Here is a 21,390-nt window from a genome sequence, read left to right on the forward strand (position 1 = left end):
TTTTTTTTTTTTTTGCGTCTTTATTTTGGCTATCTCTTGGCAAATATGGAATGTGAGTGGCCGTGGCAGGGTTGGTAGTCTGGGGCTGTTTGGGATGAAGTTGGTGCGAGTCCTTCTCGGCAGTTTTCCGCTCTTCGTAGCGTTTGACATTCTCAACGGGGCACGGCATCGTGTGGCTCCGCATGCAGCCGAACGGGGACAAGTGCACCTGCGGGGAGGTGAAGTGACGTTGAAAAACAAATATTGGAGGGGGAAAAAAAAGAACCCTTTCGGCAGTGGAGCAAACTTCCAGATTTAGTTTGCGGGGGCGTACGTTTGACTTCTCGAGCAGCAGCGGTAACCTGCAGGGATTGCCCCTTTGTCCACCGTGTCACAGATCTGAAGAGCAACTGAAAATGACCCTCTCTTAAAAGACGCCCCGGGTTAACGCACGATTAGTCATTCTTAATCAAGATCAAGCGGAGCCTATCATTAAAACGTAGTGGATTTAAATTTGTTTAATCTAAAGTCTACACACCGTTGCAGTGATCTTGGTGAAAGCAGGAAAGGGTTGAGGTCACTGCATCGCAGTGTTTTTACCGCCACGATGCTGTGAAAGGCAGTAGAATTTCCTCCCCGTGCTCTTGTTTTCACCAGCGCTGTCCAAGCTGCCAGCACGTATATTTTCGAGCTGAGACGGTAAAGCTTGCCTGGTGTTATTCAGCGAAAATGGTCTTCAGATGTGACAGCATAGCCAGTTCCAGTGCATTTTCGCAGGTGTGGGGAAAGACGAGACCGCTTTCGTCCGCTCGACGCCGTAGTCGTGCTGCTTCAGCACAGTTCAGGAAATGACATTTCAATTTCGATCTCTAATTGATGAGCAGGAACGTATTCAGACATAGAAAGCAATTCAACTGGCCAAGCTGTGGACATGGAATTTTATGTTAGATCAACAGATTCAGTTGATGGCAAAGAAGAATGAAGTTGGCTAGTTTTCCATCAGCAGACAGGTGGCCAGGTTGCAGTTGAGCCGAATATTCAGATAGCAGAGTACTTAAATGGCTTCAACGTGTCTCAAGTAGTTGTATTAAATTTGCGTATGGAAGTGAAATCCGGTATTTCCAGGCTTCTTTAAACTGGCAGTTGAACTCTTGTTCCGGGTACATCTTCTCGATTGACCGCAGCGCTGCTTACGAACGTAGCTGGAGCGTGTTTTTGGAAAGGTGCGGCGTGGCCGAGCGGGGAGGCGGTTCCGTTTCAGATGGTTTGATAATGTATTACAGCAATAGTGGGCAACGCGAGCCATTTAAGCTGAGTTTTCGCTGCCTTGGCAATCCTATTACAATCGTTAGTCTCAGTCACACAACGTGCTTCGCACAAAAATCCAATTTTCCGTTTCTGCGTGTTCTGTCCCTGGCCGCCGCCGCCTCGCGTCACCGCCTTCCGCACACCCGCGCGGTCACTCGCGCACGCGCGCGTCCGCTCGCAGTTTCGCACCTGCTGCCGCTAGGGTCTTGCGGTGCGTGCCGGGCCGGACGGCTCCGACGTCTTATTCCCCTCGCCGCCGAATCCCCCCCCACCCTCCACCCCACGTAGTCCGTTGCAGGGGTCCGCCGCAGACGGTCGCACCGAAGGGTGGAACACGTTTCTACCTGTTAGCTCTTTCACCCCGTGTAGAGTAGGGCATCACCCCCCCCCCCCACCGTGAAGATGACGGCCTCCATAACACAGATCCATTTTAGAACATTTAGAGAAGCCCGCTTATTCATTCATTCATTCATTCATTCGTTTGTTTGTTTTGTTTGTTGTTGTGTGTAAAAAAAAATGAATAATCCTCCACGGCCCGTGGCGGACGAGAGAGCTTGAGGAACCGTGCAGTCTTTCGCTGTCTGTCGGAGGGTGTTTGCCGTGATGGGCTGTAAGCAGGAAAAGGATAAATCAGATTAACTGCCCTCGGCCTCGGGCCGAGCCCGGGCCTCGCGCTCCGCCCGCCCCCTCCCCCCGCTGCAGAGCTCCTCGAGCTCCTCAACGACGTGCGCCGCTACCACCCCACGCGTCCGAGATGTCCGCGCCGTTATCTGTAGCGGTAATGAGGCTGCCCACTGGGGCGTCGCCGCCTGCGAGCCAATTTCTCAACTCACTACCCAGGTTTTCAGGGGGTCCGCGGAAGGGCTTCATTTGTGTTTCTACAGGGGTGCTAGAATGTTTGCCAGCTGCACTTATTTATTTATTTGCTTATTTATTTATTTACTGACTTGCTGCTCTGTTGACCGCGCTGCTCAAGCAGAGCATCATTGTGTAGGCGGTGCTCGGAAATTCATGAGCGACTGACAGAGAGAGAGAGGGCGAGCGAGGATGAGAACCGGGAGGCTGTGAATCGCGGTCACCTTTGAAAGCCGTTCCCGTCGGACGGAAGCGGGCAAAGGACCGACTCGGCCCGGCGCGCGCCGCACGTCGTGGCTGCAGAACGGGACGGTGAGCTCCAGGTGGAGATGCCGATGCAGGGGCGACTCATCTAAGCCCGTTCCTCTGTGATCTGCTTCCGCCGTGGGATTTCCAGCCACGGTTGTCCAGCCCCCTTGCTGGCGGAGCAGCTCGTTCCGCTCTCCTTGCAGGCCGTTTTATGTTCTCTCGGCGTGTGTCAACTTCTCTTATGCCCCGAGCATTTGTGTAAGAGCTGTCCTTCCTGCTTTCCGTCCGTATTTCTGTGTATATCCCTGGCCGATGAGATGGTAGGTCAGCGTGTGCTCGTCTCGTTTAGGATGAGTTAAAATTCTCTGTGCGTTTGTGTGTGTGTGTGCACATGTGCAGTCTGTCAGTGACCAGGCACGCCCGCTGCATGAGGCTGGTGTACCTTCATTTTATTCCCACCCACGGGCGTCCCTTACGAAGCATTCCTCCCATCCCTTCTGTCGATCTTTCTCTCCATTTCCTAGTATCGCACCCCCCCCCCCCCCCCAAGGCTTTGGAGCTGATGTCCCAACTGGGGTCACATGTCATTGCTGCCGTGGAGCTACAGTGGAACATGGTGAGTCGGGGTCAGACGGGTGAGGATTTTTGGGGGTGGTAGGGATTCTGTGCACGCGATCTTTACCGGGGATGGGGGTGTGGCACAGCTATTGTGGTGCACTAATGGGGACCGTGTTGCGTGAGGTGTCAGGATCATCCAACCATTCTGGGAGACGCCATGGTTTCTGCAGCATGTTACAACACTTACGCAGCGGGGGGCTTGGTTGCCGTGCCCCACTTGTCTGTACACAGAGGTGGGAGCGTGAGGGTGTCGGGGGATTTGGGGCTTTCACCAGAATGCTGTCAAAGGCGGTACGAGACAACACAGAGACCTGCCGCCGTCTGGAGTGAGGGCATCAGCATGTGGATTACACAGTAGTGTGTCGAAAATTATACCACGGATCCATTGTAGTGAACACCTGCAAATAATTCTGCGTATAAAATCCTGTATATTTCTTAAAAAAAAATTGTAATAATAAACATTTTACATAGAAACATTTTCCCTCGAGAATCGAAGACAGACGGCCATCTCGGGACTCCCACAAACGTGCGCTGCGCTCTCCCGTATTGCCTGGTAAAGTGTAACTAAGTGTAATGGAGTTACAGTTTAGGGCTGTTGGTTTATCTTTCCTTGTTGGAAATGAGCAGGAATTAGGTCCTCGCCCACAGCAGAGCATCTGAAACACCCAGAAGCACATGGCTCATATCCTGGAGTGGAGGCAAAATGCCCCCCGCGATCCAAATTCCCCTCTTTACCCCACGTTTCGTTTTTATCCCATTATGTAAAGGAGTGCAGAGGCTCTGGCGAGCACCTCTTAATCTGCGAGCAGATGCGGGCGAGTCTAGTGGTGTCGGATTGGATTGGAGCGGGCAGCTGGGAGACTATCCCTCTCTTAAAATCCCCGTCGTACCCACGTTGCAGGGCGCTAAACTCCGGCACCCTCCATCGGCACGTGTTCTGCCTCACCCTCGGGCCCCGATCTCTCAGCCCCGACACTGGGATTCGAAGGAGAGGCGGAGTAAAGCCGAGAGTTCGATGTCTGGTGCCTCAGATCGCTCTTCAGCTTGCCTGTGTTGAGAGTGCTTCAGCAAACGAAGTGATGGGGGAGTTGGGCCCTTGTGACGAAGAGGGACCTCGCTGGGCATTTGGCTCTGGATGGGCTCCAGGTACAGCACATCCTTCATGAGGGTCGAGGGTCACGGGTCATGTCAAGGGCGTAGGGTGCCGTCTCTTCATTGGATCCACCAGCCCTCCTCTCCATCTTCAACCTGCAGCCACACTCATGGCTTCCTTCACCTGGAGTCCAACATAGATTGGCCTCAATAAGTCATGGCCCCCACAACCGTGCTCAGTATGTTTTTGCTTATATTCCTCAGAACTTCATGCCGTGTACTTCTCTGTGTGTGCTTTTTAGTTTGCGCACATGTTGCTCTTTGTGTGCGCATGTGTATGTTTAAGATTCATAGTGTAAGGCAGAGATTTGCAGTAGTTGCTTTTGAGATCTGAAATCCTCTATAAGATGAAAGTGAGTCACGTGACTTCAAACGGTAACAAATCTTCCTCGCGGCACGATGCTCTAATAAGAAATGTGTCTCTGCCGCCTGTGTCGGCGGGAACAGCGCTAGATAGCGCGGCCCTGGATAGTTACACTTCAAAGAGAGCCTGATCGGCGCAGACGTGCGATTGCTTGTGTCGTCCTAGTGTCTCCGCTCAGTGACGTCCCGTTGTTTCCCTCAGCCTGTCTCGACGGTTTGTCTTAACCACCCGAAAGTTGCCCATCGGATCACTGTACCGTATTTACAGTTCATCATCAACTGATTTGGTCCAAATCCGCCAGGGTCGATGCAATCACTCCGCTCTAATAACATGTAATTAAGGTATTTGTGATGACGTTGAAATGCGGTTCTATCTGTCCATCAATCTGCCAGTTTTTCTGTAAGTGACAACAAGAACCGGTCCTGGGTTACCCACTAATCCGTACTCCCAGCTGTGTATCCAATATGCAAAGCATGGCCTGTCTGACCTGTTTCAAAGATTTTGCCATTTCGGATTCCGTGCGGTTGTTCAGAGGTGTTCAAAGAAATTTGAATATATTAAAAATGAAATAGAGGGATCACACTTTTTTGCAGTCGTAAGGTGCCTGTAATTCTGCAGCAGTACAGAGTTAGCCAGAGGAATGAGCCCTCTATGAGCCAGTGCGGTGATGAGGTCTGAGGAGCCTCCTAACATCTTTAAGACAGGAGCTTTTTCCCTCGTTAGAAATATGACGTCCACTGACCTTCCTGCAGGTGCGAACAGTGCTACTGTGCTCATGCTGACCGTGCTCGCCTAATGGAACTGAAGCCACAGGAAGGCAATGGGGCTGGGGTAGGAGGAGGCTGTTGTGGAGAAGAAGGGTGTGGAGGTTGGGTATGAGGATGGCATTATTGACAGGAAGGGTGTAGAGGATGGGGAAGAGGAGGATGTTTTGGACAGAAATGGTGTAGAGGTTGGGTATAGGGATGGTATTATTTACATTTATTCATTTAGCAGATGCTTTTGTCCAAAGCAACGTACATCTCGGGGAAAAATACAGTTTGTGCATTACATTAAGAGAAAGAGTCATAGCTGCGGGCATGTGACTCTTAAGTAAGGAATAAATGTAAATGTAAGTAAACCTAGTTTGTTACCTTCCACTTGATGCACCGATGTTCATCGCTCGAGTAGGTGCATAAAACGCAGGATAGATGAACCCTGATAACCTCCTGCCATTTTTTTTTATTTTTATAATATAAGATACACAAACAATCTGTGTTAAGGCTTTTCTGGTGATGCCCATGAAGTTGCGGTGCATGAACATTTACACCGTAAATGAGCTGTAGAGATCTTGGGTGAAATGGGTCCAGAAAAGGTGAGATTTTAGACCCTTCTTGAATGTTGACAGAGTTTCTGCAGTTCTGAGTGAGAGGAGGAGGTCACTCCACCACAACGGAGCCAGAACCGAGAACCTCCGTGCTTTACCTTTTGTGCGCGGGACCACCAATCGAGTAGAAGTAGACAAGCGAAGGGGTCTGGTTGGGGTGTAGCGGTTGATCAAGTCTTGTAGATAGCTGGGAGCAGTTCTGTTGATGCATTTGTAGACAATAACCAGAGTCTTGAATTTGATCTGGGCAGCTATAGGAAGCCAGTGCAGAGAGATGAGTAGAGGAGATACATGGGAACACTTTGGGTGGAAGGGTGTAGAGGATGGGGAAGAAGAGGGTGTTACGGACAGGAAAGGTGTAGAGGTTTGCTAGAAAGATGGTGTTATGTAGAGGAATGACGTAGGGTGAGATGGAAGGGAGCTGAATTTCAGTGATGGACCAGGTTTGCAAGTGACACATACCACATGCTGCTTGTGACGTGTGCATGTGGTGTGTGTGTGTGTGTGTATGAGTGTGAGAGGCCAGCTTTTCACTGCTGAATGTCTGGAAAGGAGGGCAAGCGTGAGATTGCTCAGAAGTCCGTGGACGAAATCAGCAGACGCATGCAGCGTGAAATACAAAATTACCAGCTGAAAACGCCTGGTTGCTGTTTAACCAACAAACACAAAGTATTCCGTGCTTTTTCCCCCAGCCCCCTGCTGATTCAGGCGTTGTCTTTTTATACACACCCATTAGTATGTAGGTATTGATCACAAATTACTGGTGAATTAGCTGAGCAGCTAAGAAAGGGGGGCTGCTGTTAATCTTGTATTAAGCCTTTAATATAGCACTAATGCTGATCAATCTCGCAGGGAAATGCGTGTGTTTATCAGGCAGCGGGGCACTGAGGTGGGCTCGGAGAGGGATGGAGGTGCTTGAAGACGGGTTACAGGAGCGCGTGGCGGTAATGTCGTAACGACCCGTGAGGAAAAGAGGTATTGTTGAGTGTGCTGGTTCTCCACGTTCGCCCCATTTCCAAAATCATGTTCTCCGTGTCTGTGTCTTTGCCCAGCGCCCAAATAGAGGAAACCAAGTTGTGGCAGCGGTCCCGGATCATTGCCGCACATCTTTAGACGCGAAGATATATTTAATTCTGTTTTCTTTTTGCATGGTCTCTGAACTCTTTGCAGAGTAGACGTCTTTATTGTGGCATCAGGTAGGTATTGCTGGAGCACAGACAGGTGAGAGGAGTTTGATTTGTTTGTGTTGTCTAATCTGTATGCTCAGCGGAGAGGAGGAGTAACAACAATGTATTGTATAGACAGCGAAGCACAGCGCGCTCTCTTCCACAGATCACTTAATGGATTGATTGTGCTATTTAAGCTGCTCTAAATGGTACATTGTAAAGAGCGCGTTACATCTGAAAGCACCACCTGTTCAGCGGGTTTCAGTGGAAAAGACTAACTTGTTGTAATTAGCGCTCACCAAAACTCCTCTGAAGAGGGTAGGAAGTTGTTTCCTGCTTTCCAGGTAGCTCTTTGGAACTCCCTGGTCCCACGCTCCTGGACCTCCTTGTGGTTTCGTGCATGGAGACGCACAGGGGGTTTCAGGATGACCCACGCATCGGCTCTGCACACGGAGTCCAGGGATGGATGGATGGTCCAGCCATTATCTCTGTGTGTGTGTGTGTGTGTGTGTGTGTGTGTGTGTGTGTGTGTGTGTGTGTGTGAGAGAGAGATTGCGTGAGTGTGAGAGACCGAGCATGCACATTACTATCTGTAGAACACAACTGCCGTGATTGCGGGATTAAAACACCCCATCTGCCGCCTTTAAATCCTTTATTACATCACAGCCTCTCTGAATCGCGGTGCATTTATTCATTTTCTGACTAGATCTGCAATTCCATCTCAAAGAAGGGCTTAAAAAACTACCACTGTGCTCTTTTTTTCCCCCAGTGACTTTTATTTCCCCTGAATGTGTTTCCATTGACTAGTAATCCTTTGAGAGTGATCTTAAAACTCTTCTTTACAATGTCATATGCACAAATATATTCATGGTATCGAAGAGGTGTATGTGATGAGAGGAATTCATGATATGGGTTTTGTGCTTAAGTTTTTTAAGTAGGGCCAGCAGATTATAAAAATACATGCTTTGATGTTTTTACTAATTAGACATGGGAAGCTTATGGGTTTTAGTTATATAAGTCAGATGAGTTTATAATGGGATAAGTCAAGGAAGACTCATTTACAGGTTGCAGGTATTCCGTCTTAGTGGCCACTTTCAGTAATTCATGCACCATTTTAATGAGGATCCGTGTTGGTGTGGAGGCTGAACTCTAGATTCTTCTCAACTCACAAGGACCTAGGATGCCCGGGCAGGGTGAAGAGCTCGCCTCCTGTCTTCACTGCCTTTAGTGTATAGACAGCAGTTGAAAGCAGCCAAAGGAAATGCTCCCGTCTTTGTCCATACCCCACCGTCACAAGGTATGAGGCTGGAGCACGGTAGCTAAGTTCACCGGGTTCGGAAGGTTTGGGTTGGTTTGTTGCATCTGAATGTATCGCGATCACGTTGCGGAAAGGGAAGTGAAGAGGCATAGTGTATATAGTCTTTGTAGGTCGGTGAACTGCATGTGTTTTTGTGTGTCTGAGATAGGTGACTTGGCTTAGTAGAATTAGGGGAACAGACCCACCGGTTCTCTCATAATGAGCATCACTGTTCTGTGTGCAGGGTTTTAACAGGCACAATTTCACATTTATCATTTCCACATCTACCTTTCCTGTCTTCTTTTTTCCTTCCCTACCTTCCCTATGGGCTCGAGATCCAATTACAGCACTGGCCGATTTCACGAAGCAAGTGTTTTTGGTGAAGTCATGCTCTCTTAGGTCTGACACGGCTGCCGTTATTGCATTTATGCCGTGCCGGGAAGGTTTTCAGGCTGATTGGAATTATGATTTATAGGATGATGCTGGAGTAATTCCCCGATTGCTCCTTAAATGAAGGCTTGCAAATGAGCTTCTTCCTGTTCTCTATATAAACCGACGATAAAACGTGCTCAGTCCGAGGAGAGGAGCGGAGCTCACGGTGTGCTCCTAGATTTCCGTGCGTCTCTCCGACAATGAGGCCTGTGTGAAACAAGCTCTCAGTTGGGGTGATTAAGCCTTCTGTGGTCCATTTTCACCACTTCTCTGCAAACATGCATCGGGCACACAATGCTTTAAAGAGCCCACAGGGTAAAGTGTGAAGATCCAAGAGAGAATTATGGAGGTACTTAATATCATATGAAAATATAAATCTGAAGTAGCACATTTAAAAAAGTATGAAAATATATCTTTGGGAGCTAGGCCATTCAGCTAGTGTCCAGGAGGGCTGAGTCGAGCAGGTCTTCCAGCTCTCAGCACACACTAAATAGCTCAGGAAGGCACTTCAGTGAGTCCAGTGGAGACAGTAAGCTCAGTCAGATGGTTCACTCGCCAAACCTCTTGGAATGAACTGGTACTTTTATGCAAAGTAACTTACAGTATTCTCCATTTATTCAGCTGCATATTTCATGCGGTTTGTTTTTGAAACTTTGAAATTTGAAGTACTTTTAATGGAAGGAACTTAAGGCCGAGTACTGATTGTGCGACAGGGTTTCCTTTGACCTCCCGTTTGGTGGCATCTCATGGAATCCATGTCCTTGTGTGGGATTTGAGGTTTTGTACAGTAGGGAGAGAGAACTGCCCCATGGCCGAAGTAGACCACGCTCGGAGTGGCTCTGCCGTCAGCCTGAATAAGAGGTGTATGTGATGAGGATAAGCAGAGTGACATGAAGAAGTTTCTCACGAAGAGCTGAAACAAACGCTTGAAGGGAGGCCAGTCTGGTCTGAGCTCCTGTACTCCCACGCCCAGCAATAAGCAGAGGATTTCCTGAAAAGAAGGCAGCATTCCTACGCAAGGTCAGACACAGACTGATGCAAACCCTATTCATGCACAATCAAGGTCACTCATCCATCGTTGTGTCTATGCCGACGATCAATAAAGCTGAGGTTAAAGGACGGGAGCTTGGTCAAGCTGAGTTCAAGGCTGCGGTTCTCTGATGACCACATTTCATTCAAACAGATGTTCTTCGTTGCACTGAAACGTACACACAACGCATCCATGCACATAGTGGCACACAGTCAGTCTTCAGGAAGTCATCCCGTTTCTGCTCTTTCTTTTTTTTTTTTTTTACCAAGTCAGGAACAGCACAGACTATTAACGTTCAAACTCCAATGTGTTTAACGGCACATAAGGCTTTTGCTCTTATGCTAACCAAAGGACGGAGAAACCTGGCAAGGGCCACTTTGCCCATAAAACCCATGGTTCTCTGTAAAGTTGTCTTGAGGAGTTACAGGGTGAAGGAAGCTGTTAATCTCATGTTTATACTGATAATAAATAAATTCTATGTGCTTTGCCAGCTCTGTATTTCAGCAGAAAACTCAAAGCTGAGCTGGGACCTGTTTCTTGGGTTATGTCCAGATATTTTATCTTCAAAGAAAAAAAATAGTACCTTGCTCATAAAAAATAAATAAATAAATGCTCTGTGTGTGTGTATATATATATATTATATATATATCTTTTTATATATATATATAATCTTGCTGGAATTTATAAAAGCTCCAGTCATCACTTCTTGTTTTCCACGCTTGCAATTGAGCCGTTCAGAATCTCAGATTTTCTGTAATTCGATAAACCCAAGAGCAGGAACAAAACAACCACCCGCAAACACTAACAGAGAAAAATTGTGCTCTTTGTAATGAATTGTTTGAAAACAAGATAAATGGCATTTGCAACTGTTAAGTATGCAAGCTGTATGGAGACTGTAATGCTTTGTAAAAGATATGTTGTACCTCCAGTCTAAACCGAGGGGCTTAGTCATGACAGGAGGCTGGTAGGGCCGCAGTAAGGACCTAAAGCTTTCGCTGAGCTCTGAACGGACTCTGAAATGAAAGAACTTGCTCGTTCGAGCTCCGGGACCGGATTTATCGCTTACTGGAAGCAAGAGCAACGACTCCTTTATAAAAGTTTTAAAAGGTAAATGAACATGTATTATTACATCAGGCTGTTTCGCCTCGTCTTGCCATGCCTCCCATACATGCATTACCAGGCAAAAATTTTTTTACACGGAATTAATATTCGTTGTGATTTCCATTCTTTGGTAAGGTTAATTACCCTTTGTCTCACTCAAAATTCTTTGGTTTCCGTGTTGATTACTGTCAAAAACACGGTGAAAACTAAATAGCTGGTGCTAATTACTTATGCAGATTGGTTCAGGTGATTCTACCCATCAGTCTGTTTGAAAGTTTAAAATAAATGCAGCTTTTAAATATCTAACAGGACTTTCCTAGTATTATTAAAAATAAGAAAAAAAGTTTATTGGTCGAAAAACCTTTTTCTCCCCCCCTCTCTTCGTTTCAATATCAAATTTCGAGATGCTGCAGCCTGCAAAATTTCAGCAAAAATGCGTGCGTCAAAACATATTCCAAAAGGCACCCGAGTCGCTGTCGCTGCGTCTACGCCTTACTTTTTTTGCGTCCATCAGGCGGTGGTTTCTTTCCCTCCTTATTACCGCTACACAAATAAAAGCAAAGCGACCAAGACCAGGGAGGTACCCTTCGCAGTGCCGGCCGTGTTGACAGAGCTCACGGTCGGTCCAGGGCAAAGGCCCCTTGATCACCCGGAGTCAAGCGGCTTGCGCGGAGCAGGGAGAGACGGGAGAGATGGGAGATCTGAGCCGCCTCATTGTTTACCGAGGACATGTAGTCGCAGGTGCGCTCATCTCCCAGCTTGCTCAGGCTTTAATATCTCCTCTCGTCTGCTGCTCGCTGCCATTGTTGAGTCGAGACATAATTGACCTGATCGCGAACTGCCTCCCGCAAATTTTTGCATGACAATGGACCTGCAACCTGACAGTTTCTCTTCGGCCCGGGCCCACAATGGGCCGGGGGGAAATCCGGCGTCTCCCGAGCCATTGTCGCCAGAATACAACTTGTAGTCCTGGGAAACGGCGTCCTGCGCCTCTATCGGTAGCACGTTTACACCCGGTCATTACGGGTATGAATAGCTAAGGAGAAATTCCATTTTCCCTACAAGCGCTATTGGCACAGATGTGGCTGGCGCTCTGAGCTCCTCCAGCTAATCACTGTGAGTGACATTTCTGCGCCGAACCGGGGGAGTCGACGAGTCGCGGCAGCCTGCGCGGGTTGTCATAGCGATGGCGAAGTTGCGGTAATTTCACGTTATTTCGGTTCCTTGTTTAAATTGCAGTTTTGAAGGCTTCTACTTAATTATGTTCTTGCTCAAACACAAGTTGGAGGCAGAAAGCCCTGGTGTTTTATTAAGTTAGCAGCCGTGGATGCGGGGAGCGGCTCTCCCCGGAGCGGGCGTTTTAATGCCCCTACCTCGTCCCCGTCTCACTTTCAGGTGAATGCATTATGCCGAGCTCAGCTGCTCGTGGGCAGGCCATCTCGCTCGCAGCTCGGCCTCGTGCTCCTGACGCCCTTCTTCTCCATTTGTTCTGTTCTTCCCGTGCAACCTTACCCCGGGGCTCCTCGCGCCTTCCCGCTCTCGCTTCCTTGTCACCCGCTGTTGTTTATATAGTCCGAGGCCTCCCGTGACTGATGTGCGGGGGTGATGGCTGCGGGGGAAGCGGGCGCGTCGAGAGGGCGCCGTAAGGGCAAAGGCGCTCCTCGTCTTCGCACCGCGTCTTCGCCAACCTCCTTTCTCTCCTTCAGGAAATGAACATGGCAGCGGGAGCCCTTCCTTCTTGTGGCCAGAGGTGTTGCACACAAGCTATTTATCGTGAGGCCCGGCATTTGGCCGTCACGAACGTGATTCTTAGCAAGACCACCCCCTTCCCCGCCCCGCCGGTCCCGGCTTCGGGAGCTAACGGTAGCCTGGGGGGGGCAGCATGATGATGAGTGACCGGGCAGCACGGCCGCACCCCCGCGAGCCCTTCGGCAGCGGGCTCCTAGGCCTCTGAAAGTGGAGCGGAGCCTTACGGGTCCCTTATTAACTGTCGTCATTGCCTTAATGAGCCTGCCATCTCCAGAGTTCACTGAAGGACCTCCAGGGCTCACAGCACTTATGAGGAGGCGAGCGCTCGCATCGTCCGACGGGATGCCGCGATGTCAGTCCGTATCAGTTGATCATCAAAACCTGAGAAGGGCGTGTTGGACGCGGAGTGTCGGCCTTACATGTACGCGTATGGAAAAGACCCCCAAAGTGCCTCGGAGACCCAGCTCGGTGAGGGATGTCTGACGGCAGAAAATGATCCGAATCGGCTTCCTTAATTAAATAAAGTCGAAAGGCTGTTTAACGTCGGGCTTCCAGGGGTGAGGCCAGATATTGACAAAATCTCGGTAAATGTCAGGCTTCCAGACGCATTTTTATGTTCTATAATTTATAAATGTTGTCAGGCTAAATAGCCCCTCTGGGGTCTGTGGAGGCCAGGGTGAAAGAGAAACCAGGCTGAGCTTCACGGCGCTCGCATTAGCATATGCGGGAAATGCACTCGTTCTCTCTCTCTCTCTCGCTCGCTCGCTCTCATCCTTTCTGCGATTTTCATTTTGCGCCCGTGGCCGTTGCGCCACCCCGTCTTCACAATTAGAGGAAGTGAGAAGAGTCTGACCCCTCGCGAGCTGGAGTTGAAGGAAAGAGCTCCTGCGAGGGTCCTTTTTAATTTGCAGGAGTGTGCTCTCCATGGACACTTTCCAACTTTATTTACTTGCTCAGTGGAAGCTCTTAGCCAGAGTCACTTGAATTCCTTCTGTCTTACAGCTTTACCTTTTCTCTGCACTGCATGTTTGCTAAAGTGTTTCAACTTAAGAAGCAAGTGGACCGGTGTAGTGGATAACAATTAGTACTTTTGACCATAACATTACCATTCGTGTCCCAGGAGGGTGTCTGGTTGCGCACCTCTAAGAATCGCTTCCGTAAATTGTTCCCGAGTTCCGTAATTAAACATTTCTAGCTGCAGTTAAAAATAAATGGTGTAAAAATTGTTTTGAATGAAAGGTGTCCACCGTGCAACTGCATGTTAATGTTCATTTTGTGGAAAGAAACAACAGTATGCAGCAGGTAAGGAGCAGAGCAGAAGTGGTCAAGGCCAGCAAACTGCCACCTGTGAGCTCCTCCTCCAACAGACAACCGGAATGTCTGCGCTCGAAGAAATTCTGCTGCCCTGGATGAGTACAATTCTTCATTTTGACAACAATCTCTTCCACTAATAACCAAAAGAATATGCTATTTACAAGCCCACGAGATGATGTAATGGCTGCACATGGCCATTGGTAGCACTGGAGGTTAAACATCTTTTCATGAGCTCGGCAACCCCTCTTGGGGTCTGAACGTACAACCTGGTGTTTGGTCCACTGCTTCTGGAGTGCTGCCCACCGTTTCCGTTATGTTGCTTAGCTGATACTTTTGTCTAAACCTGCTTATAGTATGAATTGGTTTGGTCAAGCTTTCAGTGATTTACCCCTTTATGGAGCTTAGGTTATTTTTACCGTATTGTTGTAGGGGAAGTACCATGATCAAGGGTACTGCAGTGGGTCGGGAGGTCTTGAATCGGCAACGTTCAGGTTAGGAGCCCGTGTCTTTAATTGATAATATGCTCCCTGCCGTCCCAAGCGACCTATTAAAAACAACGTCAGAGATTTTCCGACTTGGGTTACTCTGCGATACCATTGCTTCCTTTGTGACCACAGCGTACATATTTATTTACATGTCTCGCAGTGTCGGCCAAGGTATCATCTGACACCATGGTGCGTGGACAGCTCCCCCGATAACAATCAACAGGTTCAGGGATGTATTTCACTGGAGGTTACAGAACACCTGCCTTTCTCGTGTTTGCGCCTTTATCGTCGGGAATAAAATGCTGCGAGGATGGCGTGGGATGGCTCTGTGGCAGAGAACACTGTGTGAGTACGTTGCGGTCAGGATTTACTCTTGGTTCACATAAATGGCATGTAACTATGAATGTTTGAGTTTTAAGTTGTTTTGACTTAAGTGAAACAATATTCACGTATTTATTAGTTTGTAAAATGATGGAATCTGCTGCTTATTAGGTTGTGATATAGATTTTGTGGTTGAGATTTAAAGATTGCCGTGTAATCAAGCGATGCAGACTTTGCAAGGAGGAAGTAAGAAGGATTGGGTGTTTTGATGCCCCCGCCCCTCACACACAGAAGTTTGCATATGGTTGTTTTCCCCAGTAAAACAGTTGTAAGCAATTTTTCCTCTGTCCAGTGCCAGCATTGGGGAAAAACCAACCTCCACCCTGTGGAACCCAGAGCTTGTCAGCTGGAGCCCAGGTCTTTGGGTGGACTAAGGGTCTGGGGCGAGCTGCTTCAGAAGTGCCGCCTCTCAGAAGAAGTCTTTTACACATTGCCACTGATGGAAAGGTCCCCGTGCCCATGTTTCTCACAAGAGGCAACCCGAGCAAATACTTTACTTAAGACATTGTGTCACACATGGTCGAAACCTTGTGGACCTGCTCTTGCCTTTGGTAGAGCGGTATATGCAATCTCCAGAAGAAACTTGTGGGAGCGGGATTCCCCGATGACCCGAGATCCACTCTCTCCACCTAGTAGAAAGATGTTCTCAGATCTATTAGAGGTAGGAAGGAGCAAGATGTAGTGTGTAACACCGCTTTATTTGCAGCGGTATTTCCTACTTAATATGCGATTTCCCTCCTCGGGTCTGAACCTCGAACCTTTTGGTTGCGAGTGCAGGTCCCAGAGCGCTACACCTCCAGCAGCCTCTTGACTGAAGTGCACGCCAAGCTGTGCTGCAGCAGCAGCGGCGCTCACCAGTTGAAGTCACGTGTTGCACTTGACTCTTGACGGTAATCACAGCACAGACATGATTAAACGATCGTCATTAAGGCTATAGTGTTGTTTCACATACTCGCATAGGTCTTTAATTAATTTAATGGAATATACAATTGCAAATAGGGAAGAGAGAACGCAGTCTTGGTTGTCATGGAGATTAGAATGTAGTGGTTCATCCAGCTTTGTATTGCATCGTGCTATCAAGCGAGCGTGGAAAATTAGCTTAGAATGGGTTGAGGAGTGAAGTAAGGAAATTGGCAGAAGGATGTTTTCTTTTGCTTTTCGTCCAAAGCTGCCTGAGCTTAGGCCCGAGGCTACAGCCGAGTCTCGAAATGCCTATTTAGACAGAGGCGATGGCTCACGCCGGAGCCCATTAGGAGCGCTTAATCTGCAGCCCCGCTGAAGAAGGCTGGATGGCGGACGCTGCGTGGACTGTGGGGCGGGCGAGCGAAGGTCGGGCGACCCGAGGGGTAATCCCACGGTACGCAGAAAGCTGACTGCGGTCTGCCTTGCAAATCTTAGACAAGACAGACAGAGACAGATGTCACTCCGCCCCCGCCCCTATCTCCCATGGCCCCTAATGCCGATATTATCACCTTCTACGCCGAGGGCAGCGATCGGAGGACAGTTTCTCTGTCAGTGTTGGAAAGATTGAATGCAGATTAGCGCGTAATGCATCGGAATGGGTGTGTTATCTATGAGAACGGTATTTACCGTAAGTATGAAGTCATTGCATTCTTCTCCAGGAAGTCATTGCACTTAATCCAATGGCCTTTGTCCGCAGGGTTTCGTGCGAAGAGCAGCATGTTGCCAGTGCTGTTGTCGCTGTACGTTTATGTACGAGAATGAACGCATACTCTACGAAATACAGTTCTTGCGTGCCCGTATGTGTTCGATTCGGCATGAGCTTCACCTCCAGTTGTTGTCAAGGCTGTTTACAGTCCATCGTGATTGACGAGACAAGACAAGAGAGGCTTTATTGTCATGTCAACTGAATACAGCTGCTACAGTATACAGTGAAACAAAACAACGTTCCTTCAGGACCATGGTGTTCCATAAAACAACACGGTTACCTACACGGACTACGTAAAGCGCACGTGTGCAAGGCTTGTGCAAACAGCACTGGACATTTCAGCAATTACTAAAACAGGACAATAGGCACAATAACACAGTTGAGCACCGACTAGTGCACAAGTTCCATTGTCAGTCCTGTCACGCAGTAGTGGGATCATCGTCCTATGCGGATGATGCCGATGATGCTCCGCGTTCAAAAGCGTCCATGTTCTCACTTCACGGTCTCTACACGTTGACTTGCAAACTCTTTGTGCTGTGTAGCAAGTGTAACCTCTTTTGGAGTCAGTCATTACACCTATATGTGTGTTTGCAAGGCCAGGGTAAACGGCTCCTGCACCACCTTGCTTTAATTCACCAGCTCTCCTCTTGGTCAGACATATGGACAAATGGAAGAAAGCCTAATCGGTTATTTGTTTGTTAAACATCATTGAGCGTGCGGAGACATTCTTGACCCTCAGTCTTTGTATGTCACGTTTGTAGTGTTGATCATTAAAGCCGTGCTGCGTGGTGGTGCTTCTGAGCTGGGATCGATTGACCTTCCGTAAATTCAGTGGTGACCCATTGATGACCCCTGTGATCCCCGAACACACGAGGACATGTCCGCAGCCTTGGAGCACATACTGGAGATCATAGATCCACATACTTTTATATCTATTTAGCTGCTGCTTTTCTCCAAAGCGGTTTACGATGTGTCTAACTGCAATTATTTATGCATTTATACAGCTGAGTAATTTTACTGGCACAACTTAGGGTGGGTACTTGGCTCAAGGCTACTACAGCCGAAGGTGGGACCCAAACCTGAGACCTTTGGCTCCAACCACCGCGCTACCAGCTGTCCATGGTAGCACCCATACTCCACGTACTCCAGTCAAATGGCAGCTTTTGTGGCAAACGCTTGATCTGAGGAGGACATTCACCAATCCTGATCATTCTCCGAAAAATCATTTCAGAGGGCGGAGGGGTGACTCACGTCATCGCTTCAAATCCCGTCTTCAGACGTGAAAGAAGTGGGCAGCTGGAACGAGCCTAACGGGCTTTAGGAACGCACCATTAGTTGGTTCAGAGTTGGAGGAATCCGAGTCCTGTTTGTGAAGCTTTCTGTGTTTGTTCGGCTCGACGATGCCTTTTCCGCCTGGGTCTGCGGAGTCCATTAATATTATTTATCGTTCTTCTGAAAGCGGGGAGGGGGGAGAGAGGGGAGCGACGAGGTGAGGAAGAAGGGACTTCCAGTGAGCGATAACGGGGCGTAATGGGCCAGAGAAACAAAGCCGCCCGCGGGTTGTGTAATGAGCTTTTATCTCCCGTTATAATTGCCAGCGCTTCATGTTTATGCTCTGTGATTAATGGCCTTTTGCAGCAGATGTGGAGAGGCTCTCTGCTCTACACGCCACGTTACGGCCGGCGCGCGTCGGCCATTTCGGACCTCGCTTATTGGCTCGAGATGTTTGGTACGGCATGCCGTCGTGCACACCGCTCGCCACATGCCGTGTAATTACGGCACACGTTCGCTGAGCCAGCTTGACAAGCGACACGGCCGGTACGACAGGCCGCTGTTCAGGCCGCAGGCCTCGCCGTGCGTAAGAACTGGTGTACGTTGCCACAGTCGGAGCCCATTTGATGGGTCGAGACGTGGCTGCTGACAGCCTGCGCGCTGCATGCTCTGCGCTACGCCAGATTTGCCAGGTGCTACACAATACCCAACGCCCCTTAACCTGATCAGAAGCAACAGGTGGTTAACAGGTGGGTATGTGCTCCGGCGCACCTGGTGGTGTTGTGGTCAGAGCTGCTGCAGTGCGTTCGAAGGGCGCAGGTTTGAATCCCGCCTCCCGCTGCAGAACCTTTGATTAAGGATGCTATAGCAGTTGATGCAGTAAAACTCACCCAGCTGTATAAATGGTAAATCACTGCAAGGAGCTTAACATTATATGTTGTTTTGGAGAAAAGTGTCAGCTAAATAAATAAAAGCAAACGTAAAGAGTGGCTGTCGCTGACTGCAGCTGTGTCACAAGGACTGACTTTAGCCATAAACTGAGATTTATCCTGCAGGGAAATAAGTTGCCAGGGTACATTTCACACATTTCACACAAATCTCCCACAACAGGAATCTATGGCCCTCGGCTGTAGTCTCGGCAAAGGCTGCGCTCTCCGACATCGTGTCAGCAAACTCCAACCTGCTTCCGTTGTGTTATGGGTCCTGAGGGTCAAGGTAGCATGGTAAGCAGGGGGGGTGTGTGCACTAACTGGACCAAAGCATTCTGTGGGGGGGGGGGAGACTTTAGAAAGAAACAAACACTGACATTAGCATCTGACCCCCCCTGTCATCGGCCAGGCTGCTGTGGCTCTTTGCTCATTTGCATGACAAAGGCAGCCTTTAATTATTTACCGCGCCTTATTTGATCAATAACGGAGAAGGGTATTCTTCTGCCGGGATAATCTGAGGTTCTCGACTTTTTTTTTTTTTTTTTTTTCCCCCTCTTCATTATTTATGAAGCGAGAGAGAGCGAGCAACAACAAAGCGACCGGGTCCAGTTTCATGTGCATGAAAAGTTCCCATTTTTAATGGCAATGAATATTTTAAGTCATAGGAAATGTAGAGGGAACCTTTGCAGTTCAGAGAAAAGAGGAAAAGAAGATTTAAGCAATTTCACTGGCGCGAGTAATGACCGTGTTTTGCGCCGAGGCCCGGGGTCACAAGTTCAAAGTCCATTAACAAAGCGCTGTCCTGTCCTTTAAGAGTACATCTTTAGTGTGTTTACCTCATTAATGTGCAACACATGCCAGTTCAGAAACGCACACGGCACCTTTCGTGGCTCAGATAAACGCCGTTATAATATAGTGAAGATGCAGTCTGCAGAATCAGAGCTTCCTGCTCCAGGCTACGGTTTTTTTGTCATCTGTGCGACTGTTGGTCCTTAACGAGTGAGGTTTCTTCTGAAAACAGGAACATACCGAACAGGTGAACGCTTATCCCCTGCCCTCGACTCCTTCGCTCGTCCCCCGCCCTCGACTCCTGCTTTGGGCTTCTGCCCTCAACTCCTGCACTTTAAACCTGGGCTTGTTTCCTGCCCGTTTCTCCTGCGCTCGTCTCCCGCCTTTGCCGTCCCACACTTTGCCGTATGGTGGCCATACACTCCCTGTAGGAAGCACTTGAGTCTCTGTGCAGACTGTACCGCTTTCGTTGGCACGCCTCAGAATGCCGTGCCGTAGCATCTGTTCTTAAAAACCTGTTGAGCGGCCCGGTGTGCGGTCCAAACTTCACCGACAAGCAAGGCATTGTGGGAGCAGTCGGGGGGAAGCCTAGTCTACCAAGAGAGGGTTTCAGCTCTGCTCTTTATTGTAGAAACTGTTACCTGCTGTGTGGCTGTCAGATCAAGTGAGTATCTAGGCCTCCCTGATGTTGAGGGCTTTGGATGATGAATAATTGGACTCTATTACTCCTATTTCTAGGACGGCATGCTTGTTTGAGCTCTGAGAAGTCTGTGTGGAACATAAAAGATTTTTGAATTGGATTCCTTCTTTCCAAAGAGTACAAATGCTCTTTGAATGCGAATGAGGTGCTTGCTACTGGTACAAACATAAGAGCTGTGTGAATAGTTTGTTAAGCTGTCTCTGCTTTCCATCTTCTGTCTGGAATCTGAACTCGTGTAAATATCCTTCAGCCAGTTTTGAGAAGCAACTGAAGAGGAGTGGATTTTCAAAAAGCAGTGGCATGAAAAGTAAGTTGAGATGTGGGGATTGGGAAGGCCATGGGGAAGAAGTTGGGCTTTGTCATGGTGCTCTTGAAACCACTCTTAAATCTGTTCAGTGCCATGAATGTCACTGTCACCTTGACATACTGAAGCACTGTAAGGAAATCATGTTTGTTGTATAGGGTGCACATGGTGACCTCAGATGGCTTCATGTAGCTCTGTTTTGCAACCATGTGGAGGAAAAACAATCAGATCCAGTGAGTCCAACAGGACTCATGGATCAACCACCATGTTCAGCTGTCCACAACTGATGGGGTGGAGTCAAGGGATCCTTTGGGTTCCTCCAGACATAAATCTATCTACTTGCAGGACACTGAGTAAAAGACCACTGATGAGAATGAATTCCTTTTTCCCACTTCCCAGGGACCCAGGTTTCGTTCTCATTATGTCACGGTAAGCGTTTTTGCATCATGCCATGTCCAAATGGTAGCCCATCCTGTAATGGTTGCCTTGCGAAGCTCGCAGTGTGTTGATTTTGTTTAGACAAGATCAGAGAGGGGTTTGTGCACTTCTGTGCTAGTCTTGAGTGCTGTTGGTTTGTTTGTTTGTTTTTGGTTTCCTCTTTCCAGTCCATCATTCCCAGGCTGTGAGGTTTGACTTGCGACTAATACGAAGCACTCTTCCACCGCAGTTTTTTTTTTCCTTTTATTAAATCTCTGCTCGGTATTATTATCCCACAGCTTTCGACACCATGCCACGATATATGCGATTTCGACTGATGTATCCGCAGTTCAGACACTAACTCTTACCCCACTTTCAAAACCTTATTGAATTTCATAGAATCACCTCTATGTTGACTGACCAAGTCCTGATTTAAGTTGAAAGTAAGCAATTAAAATTAGACT

The 21,390-nt window shown here is 48.4% G+C and overlaps 1 protein-coding gene across 1 annotated transcript in view; it reads left to right on the forward strand.

Moving 5' to 3' along the window:
* The first annotated feature begins 2,953 nt into the window (after positions 1 to 2,953).
* Positions 2,954 to 21,390, forward strand: part of tenm2a (teneurin transmembrane protein 2a) — a 212,948-nt gene continuing 194,511 nt past the window's right edge. The window contains 1 exon segment of the mRNA XM_029257160.1: positions 2,954 to 3,007. The gene's annotated coding sequence lies outside the window, so the exon portion shown is untranslated.

The sequence above is a fragment of the Scleropages formosus genome, chromosome 13 (genome assembly GCF_900964775.1).
Source record: "Scleropages formosus chromosome 13, fSclFor1.1, whole genome shotgun sequence".
Lineage (NCBI taxonomy): Eukaryota > Metazoa > Chordata > Actinopteri > Osteoglossiformes > Osteoglossidae > Scleropages > Scleropages formosus.